The sequence below is a fragment of the Sus scrofa genome, chromosome 3 (genome assembly GCF_000003025.6).
Source record: "Sus scrofa isolate TJ Tabasco breed Duroc chromosome 3, Sscrofa11.1, whole genome shotgun sequence".
Lineage (NCBI taxonomy): Eukaryota > Metazoa > Chordata > Mammalia > Artiodactyla > Suidae > Sus > Sus scrofa.
In genome coordinates, this window is record NC_010445.4 from 79,978,652 (window position 1) to 79,990,275 (window position 11,624).

At 40.9% G+C, this 11,624-nt stretch overlaps 1 long non-coding RNA gene across 15 annotated transcripts in view; it reads right to left on the reverse strand.

Annotated features, from left to right (window-relative positions):
* Nucleotides 1–11,624, reverse strand: part of LOC106509807 — a 70,836-nt gene that overhangs the window by 14,432 nt on the left and 44,780 nt on the right. For 5 of the 15 annotated variants that reach the window (XR_002342695.1, XR_002342693.1, XR_002342687.1 and 2 more), the window contains 2 exons: nt 9,694–9,781; nt 4,128–7,444 (listed from right to left, as the gene is read on the reverse strand). The exons of 3 other annotated variants lie outside the window; for them this stretch is intronic. This is a non-coding gene — a long non-coding RNA (uncharacterized LOC106509807). Of the gene's footprint in view, nt 1–4,127; nt 7,445–9,693; nt 9,782–11,624 lie in introns of those variants that run through there. 7 more of the 15 variants (XR_002342700.1, XR_002342697.1, XR_002342694.1 and 4 more) reach the window with 2 other exon arrangements.

Sequence of the window (11,624 nt, forward strand, 5' to 3'; positions counted from 1 at the left end):
TAAGTTTGTTATCTCAGCCATTTTTTAAAAGTAATAAATATAGGAAAGAGTGAATAATTTGCACACTTACATTCATTTATGCAGTTTTTGTTAAATTATCCACACTATCATCACTTTTTCTTTTATCCCTGCTTTTATTCCAATTTATTTTTGATGTATAAATTATTAGAAGAGTTTGGGTTTTTTTTTTTTTTTTTTGCTTTTTAACATGGAAGTTCCCAGGCTAGGTGTCGAATTGGAGCTACAGCTGCCGGCCTATACCACAGCCTCAGCAACATGGGATCCAAGCTGTGTCTGCAACCTACACCATATCTCACGGCAATGTCAGATCCTTAACCCACTGAGTGGAGCCAAGGAGTGAACCCTCATACTCATGATATCAGTAGGTTAGTTTTTGCTGAGGCACAACAGGAACTCCCTGAGTTATAATCTTAATTGGATTTAAATATTACCCCTGTTTTATATGTGATGAAATTGTGCATAATAATTTGTTCAAGGCATGTTTCCAAAGTAATTCAGATTTAACTATTAATACCAGACTCAGTTGTACTCAACTTTCTACATATTGTAGACACAGTTGTCTTTCTATGCATGATGATAATTTGATTTTATGAATCTATCATTTTTGCTTTTTGTGCAAATTTTTGTTTGAAAAATTCAAACCAGTCATAAAGATGTGATTGGGTAAGACTTTTTAAAAAAACAATCAGCCTTTAAGGATGATAAACTAAAAAGGTATATACAGTAGCAATGTTTCCCAACTGGCAATTTATGCCGTAAATTAAGAAATAAGGCGATTTCTCAATTAAGGGCAAATGTTTACTTGTAACTCCTTCCCTACAGTTTATGTTAAGTTCTTTGTCACTGTCATTAGATTGTAAACTCCTTGAGAGTTGGCACCATTTAAAAATTCTTCTTTCAGGAGTTCCCTTATAGCTCATCGGGTTAAGGATCTGGTGTTGTCACTGCTGTGGCTATGGATACTGCAGTGGTGCAGGTTCCATCCCTGGCCAAGGAACTGAACTGCCTCATGCCACCAGTCTATATATATATATATAATATATATATAGTAGCTGAAATAAACTGATTATTTTATCCTAATAGCTCTAGGCCGTCTCATTTCTCTTACTCCTTATAAGTTGTCCTGCTGTGGCCTGTGGTTGGCTAATTTATCTATATTGACCTTTAAATAGTTATAACATAATTCTTATAGCAAATTTTTTTGACCACGCCTGCAGTATGTGGACATTTCTGGGCAAGGGGTCGAACCCATACCACAGCAGCAACCCGAGCCACTGCAGTGACAACACTGGACACTTAACACATTAAACCACAAGGGAACTCCTATAGCAATTTTTTGTTGCTTCTGCATAGGCAAGGTCCCAGTGTACAATATGTTTTTTAAATCCTGCTTTAAAAAAAAACCCAGTAGTCATCATCTATTTAACAACTAATATAGACTGAATAAATGAAAAATGAACTATAGTTCATAAGATTTTCTAGTCTTTATTTTTATTTTTATTTCTTTTAGGGTCACACCCGCATCATATGGAGGTTCCCAGGCTAGGGGTCTAATCAGAGCTAGAGCTTCCAGCCTACGCCACAGCCACAGCAACACCAGATCCAAGCTGCACCTGCGAACTACACCACAGCTCATGGCAGCACCAGATCCTTAACCCATTGAACGAGGCCAGGGATTGAACCCGCAACTTCATGGTTCCTAGTTGGATTTGTTTCCACTGTGCCAAGACGAGAACTCCAGATTTCCTAGCTTTGAAGGCAAATATACTATATAGTTAGAATATCTACTTACTCTGGTTATTTTCCCTATTTTTTTTTTTTTTTCTGTCTTTTTGCCATTTCTTGGGCCGTTCCGGCGGCATATGGAAGTTCCCAGGCTAGGCGTCTAATCGGAGCTATAGCCACCGGCCTGCTCCGAGAGCCACAGCAACTCGGGATCTGAGCCTCGCCTGCAACCTACATCACATCTCACGGCAACGCCAGATCCTTAACCCACTGAGTAAGGCCAGGGATCAAACCTGCAACCCCATGGTTCCTAGTCGGATTTGTTAACCACTGAGCCACAATGGGAACTCCCTATTTTCCCTAATTTAAAAAATTTTTTTTTCAGTTTTATTGAGATAAAACTGACGTACAGTTTTACTGCATAAGTTGAAGGTGTACTGCATAATGACCTGACTTAGACTGTGAAATGACTACTACAAAAGTCAACATCCATTATCTCATATACATACAAAAAAAGCAAGACAATGTCTTTTTTCCTTGTGATGAGAATTTTTAGGATTTATTCTCTTGGCAACTTTCAGATATACCATAGAGCAGCATTTATTGAAGTCATGTTGTACGTTATATCCCTGGTACTTATAACTGGACATTTCTATCTTTTGACCACCTTGATTCAATTCCCTCACCTCCCACTTTCCCCCTTTTGTAACATCTAAAACTTTATGATCTTTGGCAGTTCTAAATCTCAATAAGAGAAGGAAATGAAAAACTGAGAAGAAAAATAATAAAATCTGGTATATAACTGTCAAAAGTCAAGGAATAATATGCATGTTTATATCGATCTCTCAGAAGATGTTAATAACAAAGAAATGGCAATAGAATTTACCTCTAGCAGCAGAGCCTGGGAGTGGCCAGTGGAAGACTTAGTTTTTTGTTTTGTTTTATTTTTTCACTCTCAACATATCTATATCTACAGATATAGATATAGATATCTAAAAAAATAGAAATGAGGTTTTTGCCTTGTTGTAAGCTATTTTCTAGTCATGGGTTTTTAGTATCCTGTATCAAGAAAAGAAAAATATGTGTTTTTTTTTTTCTTAAAATTTTTTTGACCGCACCCAAGGCGTGCAGAAGTTCCCAGGGCAGGGATCGAACCCACGTCACAGCAGTGACCTGAGCCACAGCAGTGATAACACTGGATCCTCAACCCACTATGCTGCCAAGAAACATATCTTGATACTAAAAACAGACGGAATTATGAAATATTTTGGACATATACAAAAGCAGAGTGGTCATGAACCCCACAAACCATTACCCAATGTCAACAGAAGCTTATTTCCTCTACACTCCCACCCAATACTCCCCAATTGTTTTGAAGAAAATTATAGATGTATTTCATATGTAAATGCTTCAGTATATATCTTTAAAGGATTTTACAAAAACCTCTTGGAACAGTGCCATATCACACACACAAAATGAAAAATTCCTGGATACCAGTCACCTACTAGTGTTCAAATTTAACCTAATGTCTTATACATTTTATAGAATTTATTTGAATCAGGATCCAAACATGGCAATTGGTTAATAAGTTTCTTAAGTCTCATTTTGACACATCTTTTTTTTTTCTTGCAATTTTGTTGTAGAAACCAGGTCTTTTGTCCTATAGAGTGTTCCACTCTGAATTTTGTCACTTAATGCGCTGCTCTGTTCTCTGTATTTCCTATATATTAGTAGTTAGATCTTGGATTGATCAGATTCATTTTTGATGTTTTTGGCAAGAATACTTCATAGGTGGTAGTAAAGTACCTGATATCTAATGATCGTTCCTTTTGTGATGGTATCCAGCGCTGATGATTACTCATGTTACAAAAACTTTTAAGTGGTCATACCGGTGTTTTTTTTTCTTCTGTTCTTTTTTTTCTTTTCTTTTCTTTTTAGGGCCATATCTGTGGCATATGGAAGTTCCCAGGCTAGGGGTGGAATTGGAGCTGCAGCTACTGGCCTACACCACAGCTATAGCGATGCCAGATCTGAACCAAGTCTGGGACCTACACAGAGCTTGTGGCAACCCTGGATCCTTAACCTACTGAGGGAGTCCAGGGATTGAACCTGCATCCTCATGGATAGGTTCTTAACCTGATGAACCACAGCAGGAACTCCATGTGGCTTTCTCTTATTACCTAATTTTATTGTAGATGTTAGCTTAGTGGTTTTGGTTTTGGCTTTGTCATTTTATGTGAGAATACAGAAGGATTCAAACTCTAAACTGTTATCACTACTATCTTCCCAGAAAACTCTCAAGACTTAGTTTTCCTAAGTGCTTTTTGAACTGTTCGAAATTTTTTTTTTTTTTTTTTTTTTTTTGTCTTTTGTCTTTTCAGGGCCACACTTGCAGCATATGGAGATTCCCAGGCTAGGGGTCCAATTGGAGCTATACCTGCCAGCCTACGCCAGAGCCACAGCAACTCCGGATTCGAGCTGCGTCTGTGACCTACTCCACAGCTCATGGCAACGCTGGATCCTTAACTCACTGAGCGAGGCCAGGGATCAAACCCAAAACCTCATGGTTCCTAGTCGGATTAGTTTCTGCTGCGCCACGACGGGAACTCCTAAACTGTTTGAATTTTTTTTTACTGTATTAATTAGAAAAATAATTAAAATAAGATACTAGACTAGGAGTAAAGATTTCAATCCTCTTCTACGACTGAAATGAAATGAAATGCAATAAGAAGATAGTGGTGATAGATGCAAGTACTATAGAAAATTAAAGAAGATGAAAGGAAGCTTGTTCTGCAGATTAAAGGAAGTCGTTAAAAAAGGTGACCTTCAAAAATGCCCTGAAAGGGTGAGGGGTGGGCCCTGTGGGTATCAGAGGGGAAAGTGCTACAGGCAGTGAAGAGGCAGTGCAGAGCTCTGAGGGGGAGTGGGCTTTGAGCAACAGCAAGGAGGCTAGGCTGGAACAGAGGGAAGAGGAAGAAAAGACAGGAAAGAGGTCAGAAAGACTCGGGGGTTGGGTCAGTGTGTGCAGAGAAGGAGAGGACCTTGGAGGCCATTGTAAGGATTTTGGCTTCTTTGGATGAGGAGCCACTGGGGGTTTTGAGCAGGGTACCTTTATCTGACATCATTTAGGGTCTTCTCTGCAGCTGGCTGAGAATGGTCTATAAATAGCAAGGGCAAACGCAGGCAGACCACTTTGGAGGCTTTTAATATTACCTACATTGCAAGTCCAGGTGTGTCTCATTTCAAAGCCAATTCTCCTACCACCATACCTTATGCACTGAAATGGTCATAAGGGCAACTTCTGATGCGTGGGTAGTTATTGTGTCCCCAAAACTACTATATTACAAGTAAGCCATGAAAATATACTTTAAAAAATACCGTTAAGACCCACTCACTACAGTTTTGCATAGGTAGTGTTTTAAATTCTTTTATTTTTCTTTTAGAAGCTATTCTAAAGCTATTCCCCCAAGAGAAGGCAATGCGACTTGCTTTAGTAATAGCAGAATAATTCAACCAGCAATTACAACTCAGTCCACTAGGGACTGAAAGCAGCGGTGGGGCCATTTTGTGAAGGCCCCATTTATTATTCTTATAATTAAAAAGCAACCATCAGCTTGCAGACATGATCTTGAAATAAGATGATATTTTTCCAAGAAAAGGTTGTGGTGGAGCTCTCTCTGTGGTGCAACAGGATCGGCAGTGTCCCTGGAGTGCTGGCATGCAGGTTTGATTCCTGGCCTGACACAGTGGGTTAAGGATTCGGTGTTGCCACAGCTGAAGCATCACAGCTGTGGCTCAGATTCAGTCCGTGGCCTGGGAACTTCCATATGCTGTGGAAAGGCCAAAAAATTAAATAAAAAGGAGGGGTACAGAGTGCCAATTTTTTGATCAGTAACTATTTTCCCTTTCTTCCTTCCTACTTTTGCTGGAAGTGGCAATATACCCAGCTGAAAAAAACAAACAAATATATTTCCCAATTTCCTTGCAGCTAGGAGGTTGTGTGATACCATCCTGGCCAGAGAGAAGCAGGATTTTTAGGAAAGTCCCTTTAAAGGGAAAGATTTGGCTGGCTTGGCCTCTTGGACTTTGCCTTTTCTCTTTCCCGCTTCCTTCCTGGAATTTGAATGTGATGGTTAGATCCACAGTTATCCATGTTATAATCATGATGGTAAGAAACAACGGAGAAACTTTGACCCTCACACTTTTGAGCCACAGAAATGATACCAGAAACTGCGAACCTCCAGACTCAGTGTTCTCTGGTTCACGTCTTAGTCATTTGGGATTGTATTAAATGTAGTAGAACTCAGTTCCCAAATCAAGAGATTATCCAACCTGTCATTAACCATACTTTGGAAAAAAATAGTATTTCTGAATTTTCACAAACTACCTGTGCCTGTTACATTAAATGTATACAATGAGGTCAATCTTTTACTTCTTCAAGAATGCCCACTTTTCCCAAGAAGAGACATGTTCTCTGCATTTATCTATGAGGAAGGAAATGCAAAGCAGGAAATTAACATTCTAAAGAAAAACAATGGAGCCCTTCTCAAACAAATAACAATATTTCTGTTCATTTTCAATTATTAATAAAAAGAAGCATGGTATATTTTATTATGAAAATAGGTGATTTTGTGGCATCGTAATAATGTTCAGATGGAATGGGTAAGGTACAGTATCCCTTTGCCAATCTTGAAATTTATGTTCCCGAAAACTATGCCAAGAGAACGTGTGGCTGAGGAACTGAAACACTTCATGAGAAACATGGAGACAGGAACCAAAATAGGGCAGGAGGAAGCCCAAAAAAAGCACATTTAAAAAATGTTCACTAATATAAAACAGCTTGTAACAGAGAAGAACAGATCTGACTCCATATTGGATCTATTCCTTGAGCTCTAACCCTGGTGCTCTGTTGCCTGTGCTTAGTCATGCTGTCTCTATACCTTTTGTAAAAGAATGTTGCCTATAGCCTGAAATATACATGATAGCCCATTCTTAATGCTCTGAATATAGAGATGCTTATCACATAGAGATAAAAAGTTGCAGAACAGAGAATAACATTTGCCTTGTTAGAGGTTTATGGGAATATTGTGACTGAACCTATGTGGCTGCAAGAACAAAGGATTCCAGCACCGAAATTTCCCAACAACCAGCCACACCGCCTCCCCTTTTAGTATAAATTCTAACTTAGGTAAGATGATTCTTTGGGACACTAGTCCACTGTTTTCCTGACCTGCTGGTTTTCAGAATAAAGTTGCTATTCCCTGCCCCAGCATCTTGTCTCTGGATTTATTGGCCTGTTGTGGGGCAGCAGTGTAACCTTGGACTCAGTAACAGGCCCACTAGATAAAAGTCATATCAAAGACATTATGGACATTTACATACATAAGTGCTGTACAATACATTTTCTTTGTTATGCCTTGCACACCAGGAAGTTTTCAGAACTTGTCTTTCTTCCATAGTTTTGATGAGATCCTGTAAATTTGTTTTATTATCAGGGGAGTGAAGAGAAACTGCATTTTGCCTCAATTTTTCTTTCTCTGATAGGGGACTCTGAACCAGCACTTCCTTGTGAGTTTTATTGTGCTGTGCTATTAGTTCTACCTCTCTCCAACCTCCCCAGTTTCTTACCTCAGGCCAACTGGATGGCTGGACTAGCTCAGAGAGCTCTCTAGGCCTACCATCACTTCTTCTGGAACCGCTAGGAAAAGACAAATTTTAGGAAAAGGGGAAAGGAGGAGAGTTTAAAAGCAGCAAATAAAAATAAAAATCTTGTTGGAGTTCCCATCATGGCACAGGGGAAATGAATATGACTAGGAACCTTGAGGTTTTGGGTTTGATTCCTGGCCTCACTCAGTGGGTTAAGGATCTGGCGTTGCCATGAGCTGTGGTGTAGTTCACAGAAGCGGCTCTGATCCCTTGCTGCTGTGGTGTAGGCTGGCATCAGCAGCTCCCATTCAACCCCTAGCCTTGGAACCTCCAAATGCTGAGAGAGCAGCCCTAAAAAATAAAAAGCAAAAAAAAAAATTTCATTTGTGTAACTGTAGTATTTCAAGTTTTTCACATTATATCATTGGGGTCTCACATCCAACTTGTGAGGCAGGTAGAGTGTCCTTTCCATTTTGTAGAGGAGGAAATTAAATAACCCAGGTAATATCATGAAACTGGTTAGTGACAAAGCCTGGGCCAGAGTCCTTTGCTGGTTCAACTGCCCTACCCTCCATTCAAAGGAATGCTACCTTCAAAAGGGAAGAGGGGACCAGTTCAATGACTCAGAAACAAGCAACACAACAGTTATTTTTTCAGAAAAGCACAGTTGGGCTTTATTTATTTTTTAGGGCTGTACCTGCAGCATATGGAAGTTCCCAGGCTAGGGGTCAAATTGGATCTGTAGCTGCCAGCTTACACCACAGCCACAGCAACGTGGGATCTGAGCCTCATCTGTGACCTGGCTCGGGTCATGGAAATGCTGAGCCACAGCTCATGGAAATGCTGACTCCTTAAACCACTGTGCAAGTCCAGGGACTGAACTCATGTCCTCATGGATACTACTCAGGTTCATTATCACTGACCCACTACAGGAACTCCTCATCTGGCATCTTGATTGGCACTGGATTATTTACAATGACCTCTGCTGATAGACGGAAGATGCCAGCTGTCAGCTGGTTGATTTAAGAGGCTTCAGATGGGATGGCTTATTGCTCTCTATGCCCTCTCATCCTCCACTAGGCTAGACCAGGACTCTTCGTATGCCAATCTCAGGGTAGCATTCTAAGGAGGCACATGGGGAAGCCACAAAGCATCATGAGGCCTGGAGTTAGAAGTCTCACAGTGTCACTTCTATGCATTCTTTTGGTCAAACCAAGTCACAATCCCAGGCCAGGTATAAAGGTTGAAAAGAGAAATCCCACTTCTTCCCGGGAAGGCTGTCAAAATCACACTTCAGAGGAGTAGGCACACAGGAAGGGAAGAATGTTGAGGACCTCTCTGCAGACAAGCTCCCCATCTCCCTGACTCCCCAAGCTAACCACTGCTCTAGGTCTTTGTCTCAGTCTGCTTTTGGGGGAATCCAAGCTAAGGTGAAGGTGGCTGGGAATCAAAGCTCTGGTTTGGACATGCAAAGTTTGAGATGCTTGTTGGAGAAAGCCAAAGAGAGATTTTGAATCAGCAGTAGGATATATTAGTCTGAACTTCAGAACAGAGGTCTGGGCTGGAGATACTCATTTGGGAGTCATGGAAATATACTTGAGTACTTAAAGTAGTGAGCCTGGATGTGAACATACAAGGAACACGTGTGGAGAGAGAGGTGGTCAGAAGACTGAGCTCTGGGCCACTCTAATGTTGAGAGTTCAGGGAGTAGAAGAGGAGCCAGCAAAGGACACTGACAAGGACGCAGCCAGTGAGGTCCTGGGGTGACAGTGGTGTCCTGGAGGGCAAGAGTGATAACGTGACAAGGAAGAGCATTCCCTCTACTTTCCAGGTAAAGTGATGTCAGGGTCATTGCTTCACACGCGCCAGCATTTTGTATTCATCTTCATTGCTTTCTCATTAATTCACTTAGAAGAATTATTTTACAACTCAAAGGCAGAGGTAAGAAAAACATTTACATTTGGGTGGGTCTGTCAACAATGAAGAAGCAGAGATGGAAGCCAAGGAGAAGCAATGGGCCTCAGATTCAGCACACTAACATGTTTAACCAGTCTTTGCAGCCTTGGGGAGCTTTTCACAATTTTTATAGTTTAGACCTGGACATGGAAGTTACCATGGTTCTTACAAAGGAACTAGAGGATCAAGCCATTTAAAAGTTCATATTCAAAAGGAAGTCAACATGATATGGCTTATTTACAATTAGTTCATGATCAGGCATTATCCACCACCCCCATCTATTCTGCTGTGCTTTTCATACCTAATGGTTTGGTCCCTTCCTCTCCCCCAGGAGTAAGAGCTTACCTTTCCCCTTGGAGCCTTCCTGAACTTATTCTTGTCATGCATCCCAGATACAGTAATGCTATAATTTCCTGAATAGTACTCTCTATGCCTAAGAGAAAGGAAAAGAGCCTTTCTTAAATCGTGGGTTCAGCTCATAATTACAAAAGTTTTTCCATTGTCTGCAAACAATTACTAAGAAGCTTTAAATATGTTTACTATTAATAACTGAAATCTCAAAATACTTCTTTTGAAAAGATAAGGCAATTTCCCCTCTCTCTCCTTTCAGAGGTTGCCAGATGGCAGCTGTCCCCCTCCTGCACTGAGCAGCCTGGGCTCCCTTCCCAAATAAACACTTGCACCCAAAGCCTTGTCTTGGTCTGCTTTGGGGGAAGCCCAAGCCAGGTCAATATTCTTCTGAATACCTGGAATGTTGAGCGGCATTGGGCCCGCACTTCACCTGGCAACAAAGGGTGAAGTCAGAAGCAGCTGACCCTTTCATGGCCACATGTCCCCTGCTTTGGACAGCCCTCCCTGGAATTGGCCAAGAAGGCACCTGAATTTGCAACCATGCACATGTAAGGTTCAGGCATAGGGAGTTCTCCTCTCTTTCATATTTTCAAGCAGTGAGAGAAGAGACACCATGAACAGATATACTTTGAAATCATAGTACAATCTATGCCATGCATATAATTGAAAGAATGAATATGTAATTAAACAAAAAAAAACTTCCTTAGAGTTCCCACTGTGGCTCAACAGAAATGAACCTGACTAGTATCCATAAGGACACAGGTTCCATCCCTGGCCTTGCTCAGTGGGTTAAGGATCTGGCATTGCCGTGAGCTGTGGTGTAGGTCACAGATGAGGCTAGGATTTGGTGTTGCTGTAGCTGTGATGTAGGCCAGCAGCTGCAGCTCTGATTCAACACCTAGCCTGTGAATTTCTATAATTTCTATATGCCATGGGTGTGGCCCTAAAAAAACCCCAACAACAAAAACAACAACAACAAACCTTCCTTTAATAAGTATTTTATCATTCACATGTAATTTTTTTCTTTTTCTAATTTTTTTCCCTAGTTCTTTATTTTCTCAAGTTGGGGGTCTTAAGAGTCTCATTTCAAGAACTAACTTGCTTTGCTTAATTTTTGTCCTTTGGGTTTTGGTTACCTCATTAGCTTGAGTGCTTTCAGGAGGATGTTTAATGTTTCAATGTCAATTAGCAAGCTCTCCTGGAAGAAAGAGCAAGCCAGTTATTTATTTTTTTTAAGGGCTGCACCTGTGGCATATGGAGATTCTCAGGCTAGGGGTCTAATTGGAGCTGTAGCCCCCATCCTACGCCAGAGTCACAGCAACACCAGATCTGAACCGTGTCTGTGACCTACACCACAGCTCACAGCAACATCGGATCCTTAACCCACTGAGAAAGGCCAGGGATTGAACCTGCAACCTCATGGTTCCTAGTGGGATTTGTTTCCGCTGCACCACGATGGGAACTCTGCCACTGTCATTTCTAAATTAATTCTACAACCTCACCAAATTTGACTTCCATAAAAGAATATGAAAATTATCTCTGATAATTTAGGAAACAATTTCATCTGACAAATGTGAGATTTGATTCTTTCAAATAAAGATGTGGAAGACAAAATTTTTTCATCTGAAAAATTCACAATTTAAACTTTTTTTTTGTCTTTTTGCTATTTTTTGGGCCACTCCCGCAGCATATGGAAGTTCCCAGGCTAGGGGTCAAATCAGAGCTGTAGCCACCGGCCTACGCCAGAGCCACAGCAACGCTGGATCCTAGCCGCGCCTGCAACCTACACCACAGCTCACGGCAACGCTGGATCATTAACCCACTGAGCAAGGGAAGGGATCGAACCTACAACCTCATGGTTCCTAGTCAGATTCGTTAACCACTGCGCCACGACGGGAACTCCTAAACTTTTTACTATCAATTAA